We start from the raw sequence: 25548 nt of genomic DNA on the forward strand, positions 1-25548 counted from the left end.
TGCCAGTTACCTGATTCCGTCGATACCTCATGATCGTACGTGCTGGCGAGTTTCTTCCATGTGGGCCTTGGTTGCTTTTCTGCTAGAAGGCTGCTTGCTTAACTTCAAACCTTTAAGACCCCAGATATTCTTTTGATAGCCAGGCACCATCAGCTTTCTTCACCACATTTGCTTATTTGCCTATTTTGTCTTCAGTGATCCTGCCGGGAGGGTGAGCATCACAGAATTCTGGGTGTCCAAAGTCCATCCACTTCCTCAATGTATTGCCATATAAATATATGCACATAGGTCAATACTTCTATTTTTATGAATTAATATATTTACATAAGTTCACACTTATGTTTATACCTCTATCCATAGCTGTGCTTCCTAGATCTTTCCTGTTTCCTTTTACCTTCCTCCTGCCCCAACATTATGCTCACCCTTCTTCTGCCTCTTTCTAATTCCTCTCAGTTAGATTACTGTTGCTCCAACACCACCAGCATCTCATTGTTGCTTTTAATTCCCCAGTTATTCCTCTGTTGATGGCGTTGTTTGCTCACTGCTCCTTTGGCCCCAGCCTTCTCCTTCCGCCAGGTCCCTCCGGAACTGTCGGTCCCACTGCTTTCTACTCTGGCTTGCTTCCCATGCCAATCTTATACTGGCAGGCAAAACAATGATATTAGAGACAAAACAAAAGATTGAATAAAAGAGAAAAAAGAAAAGAAAAAGAAACTAGCAAAAAAACAACAACCAAAAAAGCATACATAATTCCTGGTCTGTCTGCTGACCTTATGACTGTCTCCCAACTGGTCCTGGGGGATTCCGGGAACTTCCTCTCCTAGCCTGAAGTGTATTTTGTGGGCTCCTTGGGTGTTTTGTGGCTTTACTTTGCTCCCATTGCTGATCTTTTATATTCCCTTCTTGGTCCACCCCATTTGACTTGGCCTGAAAGAAAACAGATTGTTCTGCTTTTCACTAAATACCTCATGAGTAGGAGAATTTCCCATGGATCACTTTCTGGTTCCCTATACTGCAAACCATGTTTCTCCTGGGATACCTAAATGTTCCCAAAGAACTCACTCATTATAATATGACCCAGCCTTCGTTCCTGGAGGCTGAGGAAGTAAGCATATTAAGTTATGAGAATATTTCTCAAGTCATGCCAACATCAGGATGACTAACAATAACATAACTATACACAAAAGAAGCTCCATCTCAGCTTGCCGGATCCTAAAAATGCCTACGCTGACTCCAAAGGCGCCTGCCCCGGGGGAAATGTGACAGAGGGTTGTGGGCGGGGAAGGGACAGCAGTCATACATAAGCAATTGCACTCCTTACCTCGTTTGGCAAGTTTTACAAAAAACATATATGATCACGCACACATATTGCTAAGATCCCCCCGCAGGTTCTTGGCAAATGCCTGTTGTTAAATTATTGGTAAAACCACCTCGGCCCCTAGCGTTCCTCCCGTTTTCCTCCGAGGAGTCTTTCCATGTCAATCATTGTCAAGTCCCTGCCCCATCCACCCCCTCTTCAGTGTCTCAGGTCCCAACTCATAGTGATCCTCCACTCTTCGCTTTCTCTCGCATCCCAGATCCAATTCCCTTCCTAATTATGCGAGTTGTGCTTTCAGCATATCTCGAGAATCTGTCTAGGCACCATCTGGCTCTAGACTGAGTAATCGCACTAGCTTCCCTCCCCACCCCCAACCCGACTGGTCTCTCTGCTTTGGCCCTGCGCCTTCCATTTTTAACTCGTCCATCAAGTGATCCTGTTCAAAAGCAACGCGGACCCTGTCGATTCCTATGCTGCACTGAGTAAAAACCAGTGTCATATAAGGTCATACAGGTCTGGATGAGTTAACTTTCTGATCTCCCCCACTTCAGATCTCCCCTTGTCACTTGTACCAACTACACAGGCTCAGCCTTGAATTCTCCCAGAATGCTCTGCCTGGGGGCCATTGAACCTGTTCCTGCCTTTGCCCCAAACGCTATTCTGTCATGGCTCGTGTGCTCACCTTCTTCAGATCTTTCCTCAAAGGCACCTTCTCTGTGAGGTCTTCTTTCTCCACGCTATTTAGCATCGTTTCCCGAGGACTTCCTTTTCTTTGTCTTCTCTTAGTTCTTATTAAGGGCTTTTTAGGTGTTCAAGAAAGATTAGGTGATTGAATAAATAAAGCAAACATGTCAGAAGCTTTTTTTTTAATGGGGAAGGGATTCAAGCACATCTTTAGAAGCAACTATTCTAGAAAAGTATTGCTCGTTCTAGGAAAATATGCTTAGTCAAGTATTAGTTCATCCCTTCTCTCAGTCAACACATTATTTGGAATTTATTGTGTGTTCACCCCAGTGCTACGTACTAGGTGTGCACTGGGAAAAGAAAGAAACGAGGCTCCCACCCACTCGAAGGCCATGGCTTCTCAAGACAGAAACATTAGGGGGGCAGTTGTTGGAGTCAGCTCGCTTGGCATCACTACTTGAACATGGGTTCACTTATGTCTGGACAAATGGGCTCCCAGAAACGGACTTTTGGTAGACCCTTCAGATAAATGAGTTCCAAACACATGATTAAATCAGACAGAAGCATTGTATGCAACAAATTTGACAGCAGGCATGGAAGAAAATAAAAGTTTAAGAAACAACAAATGTCTCTTACAGTTTCATTTCAGTCTCCGATCTGTGTTCTTCGGTCCCATGGCGCCTGTATTCCTGAAGAAAGGAAAGGTCGGAAGAACAGGCACTTCAGCTCTTGGATAGCTTTCTCACAGTGCAGTTTAAATGTGTATCTAAATTCACATATTCAAAGAAATTGCACATCAACTCGCCACCTCGGGATGCCACAGATTTCCGACAGCCTTTCCCACCTTGCTCACAGTGGGCCGGGGTATTTTTGAATCTGTGCGTCCTGCCTGTTTTAATACTTAGTATTTTGCAACTGTTAATCATTCCAACGAGAGTGTGGGCAACAGTGGGGGTGGTGTGAGGAAAGAGATTCTCGCCATGCAGATTGAGACTGTAGCTATTTAACCCAAAGCCTCTATCTTGCTTCTGAACTCCATCAAACACAACTCAGAGGAAAAGCACACCACAGTCGCCGGCAGGCGGTGAGTTCTCAAAAACACAGTATTGACGAAATGGACATTTCCAAACCTGTGTTCAGGAGATCTTTCAGGCAGGACCACACTCTTCCAGGTTAGCACATAGAATTGAGGACAAGATGTTGTTTCCCATCCATTTCATTGCACTTGCTTTGCTTGGGGTCCTACGATTGCAAATGTAGCCCAGATGGCCTCAAATTTGCTAAGCTTCTGGAGTCCCTTGTCTGATTCTTTCTGTTTTCACCCTGTGTGCACATGTGCACAAAAACACATGCAGAAAAGCAAACAAAAGAAAGATAGGACTCCACAATCTATCACAGAGCAAACACTTTGCCATCAGCATCAAGGTCAAGAGCCAGAACGCTGCCAATACCTTTCAGGCCCGCTCTCTATGCCCCTTCCCGATCTCTACTCTTTCCCTGCTACAAGGGTAGACATTTGCTTCAAAAAAAAAAAAGAAGAAGAAGAAGACACTGCCATCTAGTTGATGCCAGCTCAGTGACCCTGTGGCCCTGTGAGTGTCCGAGACTACAATTCTTCCCAGGAGTAGAAATACCTGGCTCTCCCCCACAGAGCAACCGCTGACCTGATAGCAGATCCATGGGTAACCACTGCACCCAGCGGTGGGATTCAGCTGGTGTGCACCAATGCTTAGTTTTTGTTGAGTTCAGTGAACTGATTTTTAAATGGCATTTATAATCAGGATTCTCACTAAGGTGGGTGGCTGGATATCCCCTTATGTGGAAATCACAAATTTACATTCCTTACTCTTTTTTAATGTTCATCTGCAACATATTCTAAGCACCCATAGTAATGTTCATTCTATCCATAGGTATAAAAAAATAGAGGGAACTATGCTTATAAAATTTATTTATTCATAAAACTCATTATACTTTTGATGAAATGCTACATTTTTATTCCCTTGCTGAGTTAGTTTATTGTGCCAACCTGGCCGATAAACACATGTGGGGTTAATTGAAGAGCAGAGAGATAAATGGCTCAGTGAGTCTCACCTTTCTAGTTCTCGGGTCTATTGTTTTCTGATGGTCGGACTAGGGTGCAGCTGCCTTAGCCAGTTCCCTGCTTCAGCTGGCAAGGCTCACTTCCTGCAAGACATCCCCAAGGAGAGGCCGCATGGACCTACCCCAATGCACCCTGGGTGCTGGAGCACCCATATGGAGACCCCTGTCAGCACTGAGATGCTTACACGTTCACTGACTTGGCTTTCCTCCTGCAGTCGGCATCATTGTGTGTGTTTTGTGAGATGGAGGAGGACTTTATGGATTAGTGTTGGACATATGGGTTAATGTTGGACTTGTGGGCTTGGGCAGCACTGGGTTGGGATGTTTTCTTGATGTGCACTTACCCTTTATATAAAACTCTCTCTTATACATGAGTTTCTGTGGATCTGTTTCTCTAAAGGGCCCAGACTAACACACTTGTGTTTGTTACATCACTAAACAAGCATATCACATTCAAAGAAAAAGTGCCAAACTACCAGGAGTGACACGCTGTCATTTGTTTCAGCTTGGTGTGTGCCCCAAATCCCCACAAGATATCGTGAGTGAATTATGCAAATCTGAAAATGTTCAAAGAGCTAAAATATTATCAGAAAAAATTGCTGTTAAGTTCAGAAGTGGAAAGAGGTTTTTCAAGGATGAGTATACTATGTTCAGAGAAGAGAAGTCACCTGTTTCTAACATGCCAAACACAATGATTATTACCTAACTGGCCACCTCTGAAGGAATAGGATGCTCCTCTACAGTGAAAAGACGGTTAAGGATAAATCACACAGCCAATGGTGTTCAGATAAAATTGAAGAGTGTTGCAAGGGAGGACACCAATCAAGAAGCAATATGGATGGTGCTCATCCTACCAGAACGATTGCTGGAGACAAATGGGTGCACAAGCAAATGTGGTGAAGAAAGCTGATGGTGCCTGGCTATCAAAAAATATAGCATCTGGGGTCTTAAAGCTTTGACATTAAACAAGCTGCCATCTAGCAGAGAAGCAACAAGCCTACAGGAAAGAAGCAAACCAGCCTGTGCAATCATGAGGTATCGACAGAATCAGGTAACAGGTATCAGATGTCCCAAAACAAACAAACAAAACATATTGTTGAGAATGAGGGGTATTGGAGCTGAGACCCGAAACCCATCTGTAGACAACGGGACATCCCCTCACAGAAGGGTCACAAGGAACGGATGAGTCAACTAGGGCACAGTATAGCACCAATGAAACACACAATATTCCTCTGGTTCCTTGAGGCTTCCTCACCCCCCACCATCATCACCCCAGTCCTGCCTTTCAGATCTGGATAGACCGGAGCATGTATACAGGTACAAATAAGAGCTCACAACACACAAAATCCAGGTCAGATAAACCTCTCAGGAACAGAAATGGGAGTAGCAATACCAGAAGGATAAAGAGAAGGTGGGGAAAGGAGGGGCGAAAGGGGTAACCAATCACAACGTTCAACACACAACCCCCACACACACACCCAAGAGGATAAACAACAGAAACCATGGGTGAAAGGAGATAGTGGTCAGTGTAAGATATGAAAATAATAATAATTTATAATTTATCAAAGGGTCACAAGGGTGGGAGGAGTAGGGAGGGGGAAAAAAGGAGCTGATACCAAAGGCTCAAATGGAAAGTAAATGTTTAGAAAATAATGATGGCAACATATGTGCAAATATGCTTAATACAATCGATGTATTCATTGTTATAAGAGCTGGAAGAGCCCCCAATAAAATGATCTTTTAAAAAAATGAAGAAACTGTTCTAAAATTGTGCTGATGAATGGACAGCTCTTTAATATGTTTAAACCATTGGATTGTATAGTATGTGAATTACATGTAAATAAAACTGTTAAATAAATAAATGAAAGCTTGAAAAAAAGAAGCAATGTGGAAATATCTTAAGTAATGGTTTTGTTGGGTTTGTCAGATATTATTTAATAATTTCTCATTAGTAGTTCAAAACTCTGATACCAGAACCTGGTTTTGTGTACCTCTTTTATTGTTTTTATTGAAGTATTAATTGTATGAAATAATATGCTACCTTTTGGTACACTGGTTTTTTATCCTTAAAACAGTCATTACGACAGTGAACAGGCTGTTAAGTGATTTGAATCTCACCACTGACTACATCTCCGGAGCCCCATTATCCCTGTGTGGTAACCATGCTTGGATTTCTGCTTAACCATCTACATTACATATGCATCTCTAAACCCTGTTCTACTGTTCAAGACCCTTTGACCCATTATTAAGGTTCTGTCTTGGTAAACTGCACTAGACCCAAGAGGGACTTTAACAGGAATACTATTCTTTCTCTGTCTTCCTCTCTTCTCTCCCTCTCAGCACTAGGGGAAAATCCTTGTGTTCTTTGGCTGCTTGTCAATATATCTTCACATGGCATCTGTCTGCTTCCTCTGTGTGTCTCTGTGTGGTTTTCCTTTGGATAAGATACCTCACAGAAAGAACCAGGTTTTCGACACAGCGACACAACTACTTTCGTATGGGATCATTAGAATAAAAAAGAAAAGCCCTGTTTCCAAATAGAGTGGTATTTATTGGCACAGGGGTGAAGACCTGGACATAACTTTTTTGGAGAACACAATTCAATTCATTGCAGGTCCCAAGAAAAGGGCTCACCTGACCTGGTCCACCTACAGTAGAGGTGACCCACAGCAGGAGAAAAGGAAGGAGGGAGATGACCATGACAGAGGTGTCACTAGTAAAGGCAGCACACCTGTGAGGGAGGCCTGCGGGCAATAAAAGAGCGAGCCCTGGATGTATCTGGGGGGGGACAATGAACATAAGTGGGGCCCTGGATCATATATGTAATAAATATTGAAATGGAGGTTTTGTTCTGTGCATCTGTAGCAAACCAAAAAATCAAAGCTGTGACCATCGAGTCAATCCCAGGTCACAATGACCCTAAAGGACAAAGGTAGACATGCAGCAGCAGACCGCCACATCTCTCTCTGTGGAGTGGCGCCTGGATCGAACCCCTGACCTCCAGTTTGTAGCCGAACACATAGCCACTGCACTGCCGGGGCTCCCCTTTATTTCCACAATCAAAAGTCCCACTGCCAGCAAGTCCATGTCCACCCAGAGCCACCCTCTGTGGGGCTCCCCAGGCTATGAAACTTTTTTCTTTTAATCAGGAAAGCACATTTTTGGGGGTGCCTTCAAATGTTTTTAAGAATAATCAAGATATATTTAAGATTTTCCAATGTCCCATAAAAGAGAGCAAGAGAGAAATTAATTTCAAAAGTATGGTCAAATCTGCCTTACATTTCTGGAAGTAAAGTAATATCTATTAAAACATGAGCATTTCTAATTTTTGTACATGTCTTTGTCTATCTAGACCTTAAGTCCTTAAAAATCACATCACTAACCTTCCCCCAATCAAAGTATTTGAAAATACAGAGAGTTTATCTAGGATAAACTAGGATCAAATGAAACAAAACTAACCAGATTAAAAAGTCGTGCTTTCCACACAAAGCACGCGAGCTAGATAGCAAACTAACAAAGTATTCCTTCCAAGCCGCATCAAGTGACTGTACCTCCTTGCATTTCAAATGAAACGTTGACAGCCTAAGCCCTAGAAAAGTTGTCATAAATGACAAGATGCCAGGGTGGCAAACATCATCAGCAAGGTTCTTTTGAAGCTACTGAATGTCACAAATGTATATTGTTCCTGTGTGTAATTCCCTAGAAGGCAGCATTTTCATTTCATCCACCCGATGCACACGCACGTGAAAATTGGACATTGCATCAGGAGGACCGAAGACGCATGGATGCACGTGCACTGTGGTGAAGGCCCTGTGGACTGCTCAAAGACCAACCCGTCTTTGAAGACCTTCTGGCCAGATGCTCCGAGAAGCCAGGATGTGCTTGGGACGTCTTGTCATTTCATCCTAGTCTCTTGTTTGATAGCCCTCAGTGAGACGGTGGCAACGGTGACTCGGCCATAGGAACAATGGGAAGGATGAGGCAGGACTGCCTGCGTCGTTTGGTTGTGCAGAGGGTCCTTGGGCTGGAACTGACTCGATGGCACCAAAGACAGCATTAGGTGCTTGAAAGGCAGGGGTTCTCCATCGACCACTGAGCACTGATCACCACACCATGGAAGCAGCCCAACGTGGCCCTGCATTTCGGGCAGAGAAGCTGCCCATCCGTCCATCCCAACGAAGTGGATGCCATCCCCTGGACAGGTTCAGTGACTGACGATGTACACTGAGCCTGACTCCCTGCTGTGAGCGTGAAAGGTGGGGTCCTTCTCTTGTGGGCAGAGACCGTCAGACTCTTCCTTCATTGGGATCCAAAATACTAGAACTTTGCAATAAGGAACCCCTGCCCTTTCTACTTTAGCGGAGAACCTCATCTTTGAATCCCTGTAAAATGCTGGTTGAATCAACAACCTGAGGTAACTTCTGCAGTCCTGGGTACTTTTCATAGCTGTCACCTTCATAAACAACACTGCTTGTACTGCACTATCCCATTGCTTGGTATATGCTCCACTGCCACTTCAACCCCATTCATTTCAGCCTCTGGGTTGACCGTCTGGGGGTCTTTGTTGGCCTTTTCAAAGGTGAGTCGATCAGTCTTCAGCAAAAAAGCAGTCACGACAGCAATACATTGACTAACTTGATGACAGTGGACCAATATCTCATGGCCAATGAAGGCCACACACTGGTCCAGGGGACAGAACAGGTCCGTCACAGGTTTGGCCAGTGCTGGCAGGAAGAGACACAGCACTCTCTCCACCCCAGCCCCTGTCTGGAAGCTGGGTTCCTCGACTCCCCTATCAGGACAGCTGTGATGCCTGTCTCTTTCAGATGACCTGTCTCCGAGACAGGCAGCCACTGCTCCACCCTTGTAACCCCGGGCCACACTCCAGTGTCTGTGGAGCAGAAACCACCGGCTCCCATACTTCCAGCTATTCCTCTGGCCCGGAGCCTCCAACATGGTGGCACCCAGAGGCCTCTGTACATTTTCATAGAAGCACACAGCCTTGTCTTTTTCCCACCAGAGAAGCTGGTGGTTTTGAACCACTGACTTTTGGGTTAACAGTCCAACGCTTATTGGGCATCGCTACCATAATACAAACAATGTAATGCATGGCTAGCATGTGGTCAAAATACAAGTGGACATTGAACACATGTGGTGAGGACACATAATTGTTAAATTGAAGGGTAGGCCAGAGCACAATTTTCAGAGTGATTGCTTCATTATATAGCATAGATAACCCAGGGATTGTAAGATTAGACATTTTCATAAGGCAATGAAACCTATTTTAAAAAACCAAGAAAATGGAAAGAAGTAAATGAGGTGGGTCAATGCTTGAAAATAAAAGCTGACTTATTTTCATCCTGCCATTTCCCTGTATTATTCTGAGCCTGTTGCAGTGTTTCCCCTCTTGCTGTTGACTTGACTTCAACAATTGACTCCACCTCAGGTGTGCCCCCAGGGGCTTTCAATGGCTGGGTTTTTGGAAGTGCATTTCCAGACTTTACTGAGGTGCCTCTCGGGGAACTTGAAGCCCCAAGCTTTCTGTTAGCAGCTGAGCATACCAATTGTTGGCCCTACCCAGCACCTCCAAGACAGCACTTCACCGAGAAACAGATTCTCTCTGCTCTCGGAGCATCATCCTTTCCCTACACCAGCTGAGAACATTTTCTTTAGGGTTTTTCTATAGCTATTCATAAGTCAGTTGGTTTATTTTCTCTTGGGTGCCAATTATTAGGTTTGGGTGTCAGCTTTATGCTAGATCTGTAAAATGATTGGGAAATGTTCCACGTACACGGTCCAGAACAATTTAGAAGTGTAGGAGATTCAGGAGCCCTAGTGACCTAGTGCTTCTGCATTGAGCTGCTAAGGTCAAGGTCAGCAGTTGGAGCCCCCAGCTACCCCCTGGGAGAAAGGGGAGGCTTTCAACTTGCATCAACAGTGAGCGTCTCAGAAACCACAGGGCCAGCTCGACCCTGTCCCACAGGCTCAGTCTGAGTCTGTGTCAACCGGATGACAACGAGTTCGGGTTGTTTTATTCCTTGAAGGTCAGGTGAGTTCAATCTTGCCTGTAAGACCACCAGAGTCTATCAGAGCGTGCTTTCATTGTTTATGTTTTAGAATGGGAGCTCCATGAAGTATCTGTTCAGTTTATCGTCTGAGTGCTGCTGCATCGAAGTAGTCTTTTCTTCCCTGAGTATATGTTGGTAATAATATTGTGCTGGAAAAAACAATCGATTTCACCTAGGTTTGAAAATTTATTGACATATAAAATTATATCTTGCAGGTACCTGCGCTGGTTTTCATAATGCGGTTTAGGCCTCTCTGACTTCTGTTGCATTTGTCTTACAATTTTCTTTTTCTTCCTCAGATTGGCCAGTGTTGGCTTTATCTATCATTTCTGCTGGTATTTTGTGATTCTTCCTTTTCAGCTTTTACCTGTATCCGTTCTCTCACATTTCTTTTAGTCTACTTTTGCTTTTGCTCTGATGTCTTATCAAATGCTTTGTTCATTTGTGTCCAGACTTGCAATTGCAAACATCAAGGAACAGGCAGGCACCGAGTTGTAAATGAGAAATGAAGTCGAGTTTGGAGGGGGACAGGAAATAAGATGGATGGGATGATACTGGGAACCACATGAGAAGAGACTTGGGGTGTAGTGATCAGCAACACGGAAAGTCCAGAGCGCGGGGCTCAGTGTGACCTGCTATGGAACACTGCCACCAGCACACCTGTCTCGGCAGGCTCCGTATCTACCTTCTGTCTCCATTTTGGCCCTGAGCGCATCAGGGAGAGCGGACCACCTGCTCAGCAGAAAGCCAGGCAGGCCCGCCGTGCCTGCTGCATTTGGGTTCCAAGGCTTTTAGATTTCCTGATAATAATAAAACTTAAATAGGGACACACGTAGGACTGCCAATTTTTATTTCGCCAAGTGAGGATGCTAAGTTTGCGCACATAACAATTTGTTAGCATTGTCATTTCGCCAGGCCTAGGACCGCTGAACCTGCAAAAGAAAAGAGCCATGGCGTTTTGTTCAATTTACCGTATACACTCATGTAGAAGCCGAGTTTCCCAGCACATTTTTAATGCAGTTTTTGAGGTAAAATTAAGTGCCTTGGCTGATATTTGAGCCGGCTTATACGCGAGGATATGCGGTATATTAAGTTTAACTTGGTGGGGAAACTAACTTCTTTGACATGGGATTCTGTGTGTTTCCTTGTTCACTGTGAAATTATCAAAACTTTGTCGGGAGAAAAAGATGACTTGTGGCAGGGCTTGACTTTTCTCCTTTTCTTATACACAGTGTCCAACTCCCCTCGCTGCGCTCATGAACTCTATTTCAAAATATACGGAGGACTCGACTACCTCTTAGGACCACTCCAACTGCCACCATCTATTTCCACCTCGTCTGCTTCTGCTCACTCTTCTTTCAAAATCCTTGACTCCCTAGCACTTAAGGGTTACCTTCTATAGACCAGTCAAAGAGTCCCCTTTTTAAAAAAAATCATCCATGTCCAACCTTTACATGTACATGAGGTGATGTAAAGGAAAAGGGAAAATCCTCATCTATTGCCACTTCTCTACGCCAAACCTCTCAGGGTTTGCCCGTCTGACTCAGAGCAGCGACCATACTCCCTAAAGCGACCTACAAAGACGTGTGCCATCGGACTCCCAAGTCTCTCTTGGTCCTCAACTCTTCTACTCTCTTCTTGGCTGGGTGGGTCCTAGTCACCCTTACTTCCTGGCCATTCTTGAGCCTGTCAGGCATGCTTCCTCCTCTGTACTTCTGCTCCCGTGTTCCCTCGACCTGCACGTTCTGCTGTGCAGCTGTCACCGCGTCGTGTACTTCTTGGAATACCATTGTTCTTTTCATCGGAAACGTTCAAGAGTTGCTCTGGGTTGTAGAGAGGAAATGGGAACATTCCTTAAAGTTTTTCCACTTTCTGAGCAGACTGTGTCCGTGGAGATCCCTGATTGGCACTTTCTGGGCAGACTGTGTCCGTGGAGATCCCTGGTTGGCACTTTCTGAGCAGACTGTCCATGGAGATCCCTGGTTGGCACTTTCTTGGCAGACTGTGTCTGTGGATATCCCTGGTTGGCAGTTTCTGGGCAGACTGTGTCCATGGAGATCCATGATTGGCATTTTGTGGGCAGACTGTGTCCATGGAGGTCCCTGATTGGCAGTTTGTGGGCAGACTGTGCCGTGGAGATCCCTGATTGGCAGTTTCTGGGCAGACTGTGCCGTGGAGATCCCTGGTTGGCACTTTCTAAGCAGACTGTGTCCGTGGAGATCCATGATTGGCACTTTCTGGGCAGACTGTGTCCATGGAGATCCCTGGTTGGCACTTTGTGGGCAGACCGTGCCGTGGAGATCCCTGGTTGGCAGTTTGTGGGTCCTTCTATGAAGTTGTCAGCATTTTTTCACTGGCTACATTTGCCTCCCTTTCCCCTCCAGAAATGACATTAGCTGTGCAAACCTCAACGAACCCTCTTGTCTGACTGTCACGGAGCAAGAGACACTGCAAGGAGCTGGAGTCGACTGCTTCTGCAAACATTCCACCAAGCCCAGAATGCCAAGCGAGTGCCAAGTGTCTTAGCTACCCCGTGCTGGAAGCCCCTGGAGGAGGGAATGGTGATGCTAATTCCAATATTCCTCATTAAAAATATAAAAAGTATTCTAGAACCGAAACAATCCAACATCTGAAACTACTTTTCTTTCCATATGCATGGGTTTTAATGACAGATTCATTAATTGACTGTAGTCATTTCGGGGCAAACATCATGTTTTGCTTAATGACCTGCCAGATGATGGATTTGTTTGGTTCCTTCCTTGGCTCCTGAAACATTTCAAAGGAAGAATAGAGAAAGGAGGATGAGCCCTGGTATCGCATAATAAACGAGCTTCGCCAAGATGCTGCCTGGGGTTGCAGGCGTGAGTCCACGTGCAGACAATGAGGTAGGTGCTGTGAGATGCTACCCAAGGTGAGGGCCTCAGACCGGTAGCCTGCGCTCCACTGCGAAGCTTAGTAGAAAGGCAGCAGCATCCTACCCCCGACTCCAGGTCTCCTGAAGAGGACTCTTCATTTAACAAGTTACCCAAGGGAGTCTCAGATGTTAAAGTCTGAGAAGCACTGGTTCGGAGCAATGTTCTGGAGTCTAATGAACTTAGGTGGGAATAAGCTGAGGACACATTATTTATTTAGTGGGGGCAGCCTGTGTGTTTTTAACCTATAAAATAGGGACACTGGTACCTCTCTCATGGAATTGTGAGGATTAAATGAAGTAGGTACTTAGCATGACCCCAGGTACATAATTGTGTTAGACAGGGTTCTCTAGAGAGATAAAACCATATTGCTGATAATTTTATATATTTATTTATAAAGATAATTATATATATATATATATATATATATATATCACAAGAAATGAACTGTTAAATTATATATAGATAGATAGATATATAATACAAGAAATGAACAGTTAAGTTATAAAGCAGTATAAATGGCTCAGTGCAAATCACTCCCGTGAAAGAGAGAGTTGTGAGAGACTAGCAGTCCTTCAAGTCTAGTCTGCTGCCAGATCTTCCTCTATTTATAGAGAGAGTTAGGCTATGTCAGCACAGCAGCCAATCAGAAGGCAGGTCACCAACCACCGGTCCCCAGCTCCAGAGATGTCTTAAAGGGACCTCAACTTACAGCGACACAGTCCACAGGCTAGGCGTCCCACAGGTAGTGTAGCCTGTAAATTGAGGCACAGAACAAGCAAGGCAGCCACACACTGGTCCGATGATCAACGAGCGAGAGACAAGAAAGGCGAGGCTCACAGAGCCATTTATCTCTCCGCCCTTCAGTTAATCCCACTGTGTTTATCGGCCAGGCTGACACAATAGACTATCTCAGTAATCAATATTAAGGAAATAGTAGCTACTACGCTACTATGGTGAATAAGAGATAATACTTCTACTGAGCTTCTCTTTATCCCATTGGGGAAAGTAAGTATCTCTGGAACCAGTCAGACCCGAGTTCTGATCCAGGTTTTATACCCTAATAGCTCTGTGAGCTTGGTCATGTTATCTAACCCTTCTGAGCCATCACCTCTCTCTCGGTGTCATGTAATGTCAGTTGGGGACTCTCAAATCTTAATCTATAAACAAGCCCATATTTTAGAGAAGTCAGGAAACTTCCCAGGATTTCTGCTTTGGGGAAACCACAGGGCTTACTTGGTGGGTTACAGATTAAGCTCTGGTCTCTTGGCTCCAATATCTCCCTCTTCTACCTCTGCTTTCTGATCCTGGACTAGGATGCTGCAAACCACGCAGCTGCCTCTGCCGGTCCTGGATGCTACAAGGGAGCTTGAGGGCCACCGCAGAGAACATGGCTTTCTCCTGTCTGCTGCCCATTGCGCTCTGAGTTGCCTCGGCAACCTCTCCTCACCCTGGCAGCAGTAACTGGCTCCAGAAGCACAGGTGGCCCACGCTTGGTTCTAGTTTGCAGTTGTTTCACACTCTTGGAACCAGCCGAATTGTCAGATCCAGCCTCACCGTGCCACGTTCAAAAGACCGCACCACCGGTAGGCACCTGTTCCTCGGAGGTGGGAATCTCAGTCTCGTGGCACTTCGCCAAGCACCAAAGCACCACTTACATCTGAGCAGTACCCACGGCGCTGAGTTCCAGCTGTTGTTCGCTACCATCAAGTCAAACCCCCCACAGCCCTCCTCGTGGTCTCAGGTGCAACTGAATGAAATGTTGCCCCCATCTGCCTCACCCCATGGTGGTTTGCCTGTAATGGACCATTATAATCCACAACGTTTTCATGGACTGGTTTACTTTTTAGAGCTAGATTGCCAGGCCTTTCTTCCTGGTATATCATCCTCTGAAAGCTCTGCTGAAATCTATCAAACATCAGAACAACATGCAAGGCTCCACTGACAGATGGATGGTGACTGCGCATGTGGCGCACTGTCTCGGAAGCGAACCTGGTTTTCTCACATGGAAGGTGAGACTTCTACACGGTCCGCGCAGTGGCCTCCATAGCTTGTAAGTTTCAGAAATGCCAAAAGCCTCCATTATCTAGTCCATCTGGGAGGAAGCAGCTGATCCCAGAGTTATTATCCTTAAGAGACCTCAGCCTCCTTTAACCTGTTCGGCTCTTCTCCTCCACCTGATAACTCTTTAGTTGAAGTTCTCTCTACTAAAATGATGGTGCGGTGGCTAGCTTCTGACTCTGATACTGAACGTACATAAAGGATACGAATTTCCTCCCCCCAACATAAAATCTACCTTCGAAATATCAAGTTTTGTCACCAATAGGGATGTTCAAAATAGCATGTGAATGGCTTTGAGAACAATTTTAAGAGACACGAGTTTCCAAACTATTTGGGGTGCTGACAGCATTGTTGGGATCGAGCAGTCATCCTGAGCATTTGGAACAAAGAGTCAAAATGTGTTTCTAGGGAAAGCATTGCAGAGATAGACATAACTCACATGGCAGAGGTGATGATAAGAGAAAGACCCTTTGTGGGGCGGGGCAGGGGGGTGGAGGCGAAGGCCAATGAGAAACCCTCATGAGCACAGGTGGGAGGTACTGTGTCCAGGTATCAAAGGGGTCTCAGACCAAAGCCAACATAGATGAGATTTAAAAGAATCTGGAAACAATGACTTAGTTTGTGATGCTTTAAAAGCCTGAGTCAAAAAAATTAATTCATTAATTTTTTAAAAAGTCTGAGTCGACCAAACCTTCATCTGAAGTTGTACTTTGAGGGTGCTTGACAATGGCTTAAAAATAGATTAAGTGGAACTCTACATAATAGTCCAGATGTATTTAATCAGTATGAACAAATGGGAAGCCAGGGGCCTTCCTCTGAGAAAGGTACCTGCATGGATGGTTGGTGTCGATAAAGCCAGGTGATATGCTCGGAAAGAGTAATTGTCATATTCGTCTTTCTTGTCTCAGTCGGTTCCTGAAAACGAGTCTTAAGGAAGGGGTCAAACGAAGCTCTAACCATTTATATTCATGGGGATACTTCCTGGAAGTGTCAGAGGCGAGTAGAAGTAATGAATCAGATAGTGGTCATCAAAGGGGCCGCCCTTCCATGTGGACCCCTTGGAAGCTGGGAAGCACGGCTCTGCACGGCGATCCACGGCATTCCCGTGGATCGGACTCGAGCGCAACCGGAAACGTAGACGCAGGAAAACATTGCTATGTCCACTTGACAGAATATTACGTTACATCAATTGTGGAGATGGGGTAAAAATATAGACATTTTTAGGATGTGATATTAAGTGAAAGAAAGTAAAGATGCAAAGTGTAAAGGAGACCAGAGAGAAGTCCACGAGAGAAGGTTTAGTACTCTCCTGTGCGACTCCATCCCAAGGGGATGAGCTCCTGAGGGACCGTGAGAGAGACCCGTGGTGTAGACAGCAGTAGCTGTGCTAGACAGGGGTCTCTAGAGAAACAACACCAGAATGCTAATAATTTTATATATGTTTATACAGACAGATTGATAAATAACATAAGAAATAAACAGTTAATTAAATTATAAAGCAGTACAAATGGCTCAGGGCTACTCACTCCCGTGAGACAGTTATGAGACACTGGCAGTCCTTCAAGTCTTGAGGGCTGCCGGGTAGTCCTCTGTAGAGCAATTCAGGCTATCCGGGCACAGGCAGCAAGCAGCAAGGCAGGTCACCAACAGTCATCCAGATGACAGGGTCTGACAGTCCCCAGCTCAAGAGATGTAAATTCCAATGGTGTGACAAAGCAGGTCTTGAAGGAACCTCAAACTACAGTGACACAGTCCACGGGTTAGGTGTCCCACAGGTAGTGTAGCTTGCAACTTGAGGCACAGAACAAGCGAGACAGCCTCACACTGGTCCCATGATCAAAGCGCAAGACACAAGAAAGATGAGGCTTGCCGAGACATTTATCTCACCGCCCTTTAATTAATCCCACATGTGTTTATCGGCCAGGTTGGCACAATAAACTAAGTACCTCAGTAGCGCCAAGGACAGAAGTGGGAGAGGCAGGGCCTTTCTGAGCATCTTCTCCCAAGACACCGGCTAACCCAAGGCAGTTGGGACACATGGAACGAGAGAGAAGCCACTCTTGAACCCCTGCCACCTTGTGGATTCTTCCTAGGTGGCAAAGATCTCCTGATCCTAAAGGAAGAGCCCTTTGGATGCTCTTTGTGATTGGGCATGAGTTTGACTACAGTTAAGATTGACACACTGCTCTCCCTCCCCTGAGAAGCAGTAAAGTGTTAAGGCTACGTTGTGGATCCGTTCTCCCTTTGGATCAGCACTGAAGGTGGTCTTATGCCAGGAGAGGGAGGAAGGAGAACTAGGCTGAGCCTAGACTCTGTGCCAGACGGAGCAGGCATCTGTGAAAGATTTCTAGGATCTCAAGTAGGGACGACAGTGGCAGACCACTGTGTTAAACAGGTGGTCAGGAAAGAAAAGCCCGAACAGTTGGTCAACCAATTAGTTCAAGGGACAATTGGCTGCAAGTGGTCAAATGAGAGCCAAGCTTGGCTTCTGACCAACAGGGATTTGACCAGGACTTGGTGTCTGACCACCTGGACCTTCCAGCCGAGCTTGGAGGCCTGATTTCCTGTGATCCGTAGAGAGATTTCGAGAAGTCTAAAGGCCAGTATGGAATTGGACTGAGATATAAGGCCTGGAGAGTTGTAGTTACTCGGTGTATAGACAGAAATTCAGTTTGCTATTATTACCCCAAAATAATCCTGCAATTTGTCCATTGAGATTACCCATCAGCCTTTGGGTTGCTGTGTGTGTGAGAAATAACAGTTCTACTGTATTTGAACCCATACACTTCGGGTCTATTTGTTTCCACAGTTAAGCTCACCCTAATAAATACAAATATTTTTACACTTGACTTTTACAAAACAATCATCAAGAGGCTCTTTTTCTAGAGAAAAAAAATTCTAGGGTGCATTCGGTTTCTTCAAGAGATGTTCAATCCATTGATATTCAATTCATCTCTCGTGTGCCCCTCCAAGTCCCTCTCTTCTGGGCACCCCGGGGAGCACTGTTCCTAGAACTTTCTGCAGCCGTGTTGTTGGTCTCAACCCCAAGAGAGGGAGAGACTAGATGTAAGTGTCAAGATCGAAGGACTGACCAAGAAGCACTCGGAGACATCATTTCCTTCTTATGGGGGTTGGGAGCTTATGGACTGGGACAAGACAAGCGGTGGTCTGCCAGACAGGAGAGTTTCCAGGAAAGCAGAGTTACAGTTAAGGGGTATCATTCTGGGGGGATCCTTTTATAGTTTGAGTGATGTGGGCTGCTGAACCTTTCACACCGTGCTGCTAAGCTACCCCAAAGCACTGTTCTGATTCACTGCTATCAAGTCGTTTCTGACTCACAGGGATCCTATAGCGCAGGGTAGAACTGCCCGTGCAGGTTTCCGAGAGTGTAACTCTTTACAGGAGTAGAAAGCTTCAGCTTTCTCCTTTGATGTGGCTGGTGGTTTCGAACTGCTAACCTTGCTGCTGCGTAACCACTACTCCACATGCTATTCTGATAAGCGGAGAAAGGAGGGAGCATTCAGTATGCTTTGGTGACCTGGCTCTCTGGGAGAGCAGGTTATCATCCAGGTGGACCCAAGGGTACACAGGGAGTGCCTGCTTAGCTGAAGGGGGGAGGGGCGGGGGCTTGTTTAGCTGAAGCTTGGCCCTTTGGGGAGCATTAACTTGTTCCCCACACATGTACACGTTGGTAACACAGTAGTCATGAGCTGCTGTGTCCCTGTGAAATGTGGCTAGTGAGGAATTTAATTCTTTATTTTTGTCCCTAATTATCATTCATTTTAATTGAAGTCACCACCTGTGGTGAGTGGTTCCCGTGTTGGACAGCCCAGGTGGTTTGTGCTTGTTGCTTTTCTTGTCTCAAACTCACTGGCCTAACTCTACCAGCTCACTATTTGGCAAGCAGCTTACATGTGATAGGAGTCATTCACAAGGACTTCGTGAAATCTTTTGCAATATTTAAAACGTCTCTTGGTAATTACTTGCTCTGTGAACATTGTAATCTGCAAGAAACCATGCAGAAGTTGATCTCAAGTAAGTTGATTGCAAGTGGGTAGAGGCAGATATGTATATTCAGAGGACAGGGAATTTTTTCGGGCAGACAGTAGATAAGTGGTCAATTTATGTGTGACCATTTCATATTATGATGCCATGCCTCCATTCTCACTAGTACCGGAACGTGATTAATGAATACAGTACGTTTTTGACTTATACATAACTGGTATTTTTAAATGAACTGCCATAAAGACTCCTGCATTAAAATTTTGAGTCAAACACAACAGTGCGTAATAGCAAGCATGTACTACTTGGTTGCTTGTTGTTGTTGTTGTTGTTAGGTGCCATCGAGTTGTTCCAACCCATAGCGACCCAGTGCATAAGACAATGAAACACGGCCCAGTCTCGCAGGTGCTGCTCTGAGTGAACCCGTCGCACTACTTTGTGATCCTCACGAACACAGAGTCAGGGGTCAGCAGCTCAAGAAGACACCCTTTCGAAGTTAGATCAGGTCTCCATCCACACTGGCTCCAATGTGGAACTCTGCATTGGCTGCAATGTTGCTCTGACTGACCCCTGGAACTTCAGGGAAGTAGAGCAGCAGACAGCATTTGAGGAAGACGAGCCGACTGAAACGCTCCAGAACCAGAAACATTTTAACTCTGGACAGAAAGCCGTTCGTCTCATTGAAGCAGGAGAGGCCAGGTCATGGGAGCAAGGTCCTTTGGCAGAGTGGCTTCCCAGACCATTAGAGAGCACTCCGCTTCCGATAGGAAATGAAAGCTCCCTACAAGCCCTCCTTGAAGAAATTGACTCCAGTGGGAAACCACCCCCAGCTCCCGCTGCAGAACCGGATCCGGGCTCTCCAGCACCAAGCCCATTTCCCTGCATCACCATGTGACGTACATTAGCCTGTGTTGCCCCACACGAGCCTCGCACCAAGAGGACAAGAGGAAGCGCTAACCTTTCATTGGGAGCGCTCTTCTTTTGCCTCTCTCTAAACTGTTTTAAAACAAACGCTGGTGGCCTAGTGGTTACACGTTGGGCTGCTAACCACAAGGTCAGCAGTTTGAAACTTCCAGCTGTTCCTTCGGAGAAAGACAGGAGGACTCTCTACTGTCATAAAGAATCAGTGTCGGGAACCCACAGGGGCAGGTCTACCCTGTCCTACTGGGTCACTGTGAGTTCCCATCAATTTGATGGCAGTGAGCGAGAAACTGTTTTAAAAAACTGTTTATTTCATATTTTTAACCCACTGTATACCTACCCATATACACATACACTCACAGTGATATTTGCTCTTTCTTCAGTATAATACTGTATGTGATTACTTTTATTATTCCTAAATTATTATGATATACCATTTTATTGTGTTTAAGGTTTTGTTGGTTTCGTCTTTCATGTCGCTTTTATGTGGAAGTGTTTCCCACGTGTTCTAGACTCATTGTCATCGTCATTGTTGTTGTTGTTGTTTGTTGCTGTTGTGGGCTGCCCAGCGGTCCAGTCTGTCCTGACTCACAGCATCCCTAAGCACAGCAGAATGGAACCCTGCCCAGCCCTGCGCCACCCTGGTGGTCATTGTCATGTTGGAGTCCCTCACTGCAGCCGCCACATCTAGCCAGCTTGTACAGTGGTGGTTCTCAACCTGTGGGTCGCGACCCCTTTGGAGGTCAAACGACCCTTTCACAGGGGTTGCCCGATTCATCACAGTAGCAAAATGAGAGTGACGAAGCAGCAACGAAAATAATGTGATGGTTGGGGGGTTGCCACCACATGAGCAACTGCATGAAAGGGTCGCGGCCTGAGGAAGGTGGAGAACCTCTGTTGGAGAGGGTCTTCCTCTTTTCGTTGCCCCTCCATGTTACCAAGCACGATGTCATTTTCCCCCGACTGGAAGGATAAAGTGCACACAATACACTAAAGCAAACATTTCACTAATGCTGTATCAGAACAGTACATTCCATGCTACCTTATCTACAAATTTGACTTAAAAATAGACTTCAGTGTTAACCCAGAGGCTGCTTGTATTTAGATAGCAAAGGCCCAGTGTGTGTGTGTGTGTGTGTGTGTGTGTGTGTGTGTGTGTGTGTGTTATCAAGCCCTCACTTTTTCCATACCTCTCCCCTCCCTTCCCCTAACGCAAAATCTTATCAGTGTCCTAGGACTGCCACAACGAACACCACAAGCCGGGGACCAAATGAGAACAGAAATGGATTCTCTCGCTATCTTGAAAGCTAGTGGTCAGGGTGTCAGTAGGGCCACTTCACTCTCCTCTCTCTCTCAGCCTCTGGCGCCCCCCCAGTCCCTTGGCTCGTAGCTACAACACAATTTCAGCTTCCTATGGCAGCTGTCCCTACATTCTCCTCCTTCTCTACAATGACATTACTCCGATGGAGTTAGGACCCTGCTCTGGTATGGCCTCCTATCACTTTAACTGATAACAGCTTCAAAGACCCTCTTTCCAAACAAGTTCACATTTACCAGGAAACTCACTGGCTTTGCGTGGATGCGGGTTCCCATCGACCCACCAGGACAGAGCAGCCTTCCCCACAGGCTTCCAAGGCCGAATCTCACCACTGAACCACTGTCCCAGCAGCCTTCCTTGTCTGTGGGTCCCAGGGGCGACAAGCTAGCTGCTGTTGAGAGGGTTATTTGAGCGGCCGAATTCAATCCATAGCAGTTACTTTCCCCAGTGACGAACACCCGAAGTCTCTGGTTCAGAGACTCTGGATAAATTTTCAGTCACAACAGATTTCCCCCTCTGCTGGGGTTCAAGAGGGGTGACTTTCCCAGAATCCTCCTCTCCTTCCCTGAGAACCAACACCAAACTCCATGGAGGAATTGAAGAGGAGGAACACAGAGCTGGAGCCGATACCAAGAGCAGCAACTGGGAACCCAGCAGCCCACCGAAGAAGCAGCATCTCCACCAGATATGCGCCATGGGGGTACCATGCACACGCCATGGGGGTACCATGCACACGCCATGGGGGTACCATGGACACGCCATGGGGGTACCATGCACACGCCATGGGGGTACCATGCACACGCCATGGGCGTACCACAGCTGTGGAGTAAGAAGGATCCAGCACCCTGGCAGGACGCTGACTTGCTGCCCTACCACCTTCCAAGAAGATTCTCACTCTCTGAAAGAACAGCCTTGTTGTTGTTTATAGGAAATAGTGAAGTATTTCTAGGAGGGCTTCCCAGATGACAAAACACTTCTTTAGCCAGGCATCCACCCTGGGGTGGGGTGGATAGTGCTTTTTTAAAAAAATAAAAACGATTTGTTCTGTTGCCCCTCCCATCCCAGCTGCATCTGTTGATAAATGCTGCCTGTCCTCAGTGCTGTGACCGTACCCCCTTCTGTGTCAAGGACCCGGGTGTCTAAGCCTTTCTTCCTCTTCTCCTCTTGGGCCAGGCAATCTACCTCGTGCAGGCGAACCCCAAATTTTCTGCAGAAACGGTGACCCCAACACCTTCTGAGTGTTGCACCGATGGAGAAGGATGTTGCCTAAATGTGTTGCACCAAATAGAAGTTCATGATGGGCAGCTCCAACAAGAAGTGGTCGAATGTTCCCCTCACGCGGGGAATGGTGGACAATCGCTTCTGGATTTCCCAAAGATGACAGAAAACATGAATGTCAAGTCATTATGACTTGTCCTAGGGCCAACTTCACTTTGTATTTGCTCTTTGTTTTGAGAGTCTTTCTACCTGGCGTAGATTTAACCCCCTTGCCCTTTTGCCACTGGCAGCCTCCTCAAGACCAGACTCCACCCCCACCCATGCGCAGTGGCTGATTGAAAATGGCCAGGAGCTCAACCTCAGGTGAACTCAGCCTCTGTCCACCAAGGCGGGGACCACATGCTTGGTGACTACAAGAAAACAAAGCATATTTCTTCAGAAACATCACAAAATAATGGCCTGAGGCGTGGAGCGCCCGTGCAAAGCGTATGCTTGGGGACTCAGTAACAAACGCTGACACTGCCTTAATGCCAGCTGTAGCGATCAACGCCCGACAGGATTTCCTCATGGAGCAATTATTTCTTCTTCCTTTGTGAATTTTTAGGAAATTAAGCAAGAGCAGCAGAAGATGTCACAAGATCCTCAGAGGGGAGGCAATATAAATAGGTCTTTCAAGATGGGGTTGAGGAAAATCCCCTCAAGAGTTCGTGTCAAAGGGACCCCTAGAAGAGATCATTTTTGACACCTCTCTCTAGAGAAATGGGCCTTTCCCTCTGCCAGTTCTGGGAATCTGGATTGAACATCCACATACAGAATGGGTTGTTCTTTTTAAGAAGTCTCTCTTCAAGGAGCTGTGGTAATCAAAAGCTTAGGAGTTGGGCTGCGAACTGCAAGGTCCACGGTTTGAACCCACCACCTGCCCTGCGAGAGAAAGAAGAGGCTTTCTGCTCCCCTAGAGCTAGAGCCTTGACCACCCCCTTCTCAGCCAGGCCTGCTGTGAGTCAGAGTCGACTGAAAGGTTTGGTTTTTAGCAGCCGTTGAAGCAAAGGCATTGGATGGCCGCTGCTCTCATTCCATGCTCTGCTGTAACCGGAATACCCCAAGGGGGTGGTTTTAAGGACCAGAATTTTGTTTTCTCACACATCTAGCGAAAAGTCCAAGTTCAAGGCATGGTTTTAGAAAGAAGACCTTCCTTGTGTATTCGAGCTTAAATTCGGAGCACCCCATTTGCAGAAGGCTATGGATGATGGTGAAACCCCAAAATACAGTGGCAAGCTCCCTCTGGTCATTAACCAAGGACGTGGATAACCTTGTCCTTAAGCAGAGTGCATTGGGAAGCCTCCAGGCAGCCCAGGGAGGGGCACTCTCCTAGGGGCTTGCCTGGGCATGTCCTTGATGGACAGTACTGGGGTGGGGGCGGGGGGCTCATAGTCATGAGTCAGAGCCTCTTAGTTGTGCCCTAGTTGCCTGGGTCAAGGGTCTTGGACCAATCTCCTAGGCTCTTCTATCTAACCTAGGGTGCGTGTCCCAATCAGGGTCCTGTTCCCACCGGCGTGTTACTGTGATGTAGTGATCTGACACCAGTCATGACTTTGTAACGGTTTCCTTTGTACATGCCTGATCTCATTAGCACCCTATGAATCCTCCGACATCATCATGCCCTCGTGCTGAGGGCCTCCCTCTTCCGGATGAGGCGTCTGTGTCATTGTGTTCTCTTTGTTCCTGTTTTGTGGTTGTTCGGTGCTGTCACCTTACTGGGACCGCAGGCCTGGTCCTGCACCGTCCTCACGATGGTTCCTGTGGCTCTTCTCAGACCCAACAAGAGTTCTCCTTAAATTATGTTTGCGATTGGGGGTCTCTCTTGTGCCCGACGACACTTATCAGCAGCCCGAGAGTGCCTTTGTGTCTGTCCCTTTGCTCACAGAGGCTCCTCATGCAGTGCTGCCTTCTGACCCTATTGCCTCATCAACAGAGCAAAAGGAGCCTTATTTCCAAATAGGCTCGCATCCACAGGTACAGGGGCCAGGACTCCCAGGCAGATTTGGGGGAGGGGAGCACAATGCTATCTGCAGTAGGGAGCCCTGGAGAGAACCTGCCTCCTGGGCATACATTTTTAGTTAGGAGTGACGGAAGTGTTTAGGAGGGGATGGCGGCTGCACAGCATTGCAAATACACTAAACACTACTCAGTTGTTCACTATAAGATGTTCATGTAGGAGTTGCAGCTCAATAAACTTAAAAAGAAGAGAATGTGTTCTGAGCACCTCTGCACCAGCGGGGCTCAGCCACGAAGCAAATCGTCAAGACGTATGAGTGACAATCCTGCAGTAAGATATGACTCTCTGGGGACCATAGCGCAATGTAAGAGGTAGACTTCACACCACTGCAGTCTAGAAATAGCAGTACCAGCAGCCATCAAATCAATCGGACTCTTGGTGACCCCACTTGTCAGAGTAGAACTGTATTCCCAAGGGTGTTCAATGGCTAATGTTGGGGAAATAGGTTGCCAGGCCTTTCTTCCAAGGTGTCTCTGGGTGGACTTGAACCTGCAAGCCTTCAGTTAGAGCCAAGTAGATTAACTGTTAGTTAGAGCCAAGTATGCTAACTGGTTGCCCCATCCTGAGACTGCGTTCTAGAACTAACTCTTCAAATACAAGTGGAAGTGGCCTATACAAGCAGTATTTCAAAGAAAGTATTTCATTCAAAAACCTCTTCCCCTAACACTCAGTCCTGGTCGTAAAGACCTTGAAGTCTTCCAGTAAGAGGTGAAGTCAGGGCAGGAAACATGGTAGGTACAGTGAACCCTTGCCACTTCCCACTTCGACTTCCGCGGCTTCACTCTATCGCAGTTTTTGCGTAACAGCGCATGCTCTGTCATTACTGCCACTGATTGGCTCATACTGTACACGCTTCTGTCTGCATCGCTACATATCGGAGCTACGTATCA

General features: G+C 46.3%; 1 pseudogene; it reads right to left on the reverse strand.

The window, feature by feature from the left end:
* The window catches only part of LOC115869857, a 53858-nt pseudogene extending 35600 nt beyond the window's left edge, over positions 1 to 18258 (reverse strand).
* Between the last annotated feature and the right edge of the window lie 7290 nt (positions 18259 to 25548).

Source organism: Echinops telfairi, unplaced genomic scaffold, assembly GCF_000313985.2.
Source record: "Echinops telfairi isolate 266 unplaced genomic scaffold, ASM31398v2 ScPeMD7_60;HRSCAF=208, whole genome shotgun sequence".
Taxonomy (NCBI): domain Eukaryota; kingdom Metazoa; phylum Chordata; class Mammalia; order Afrosoricida; family Tenrecidae; genus Echinops; species Echinops telfairi.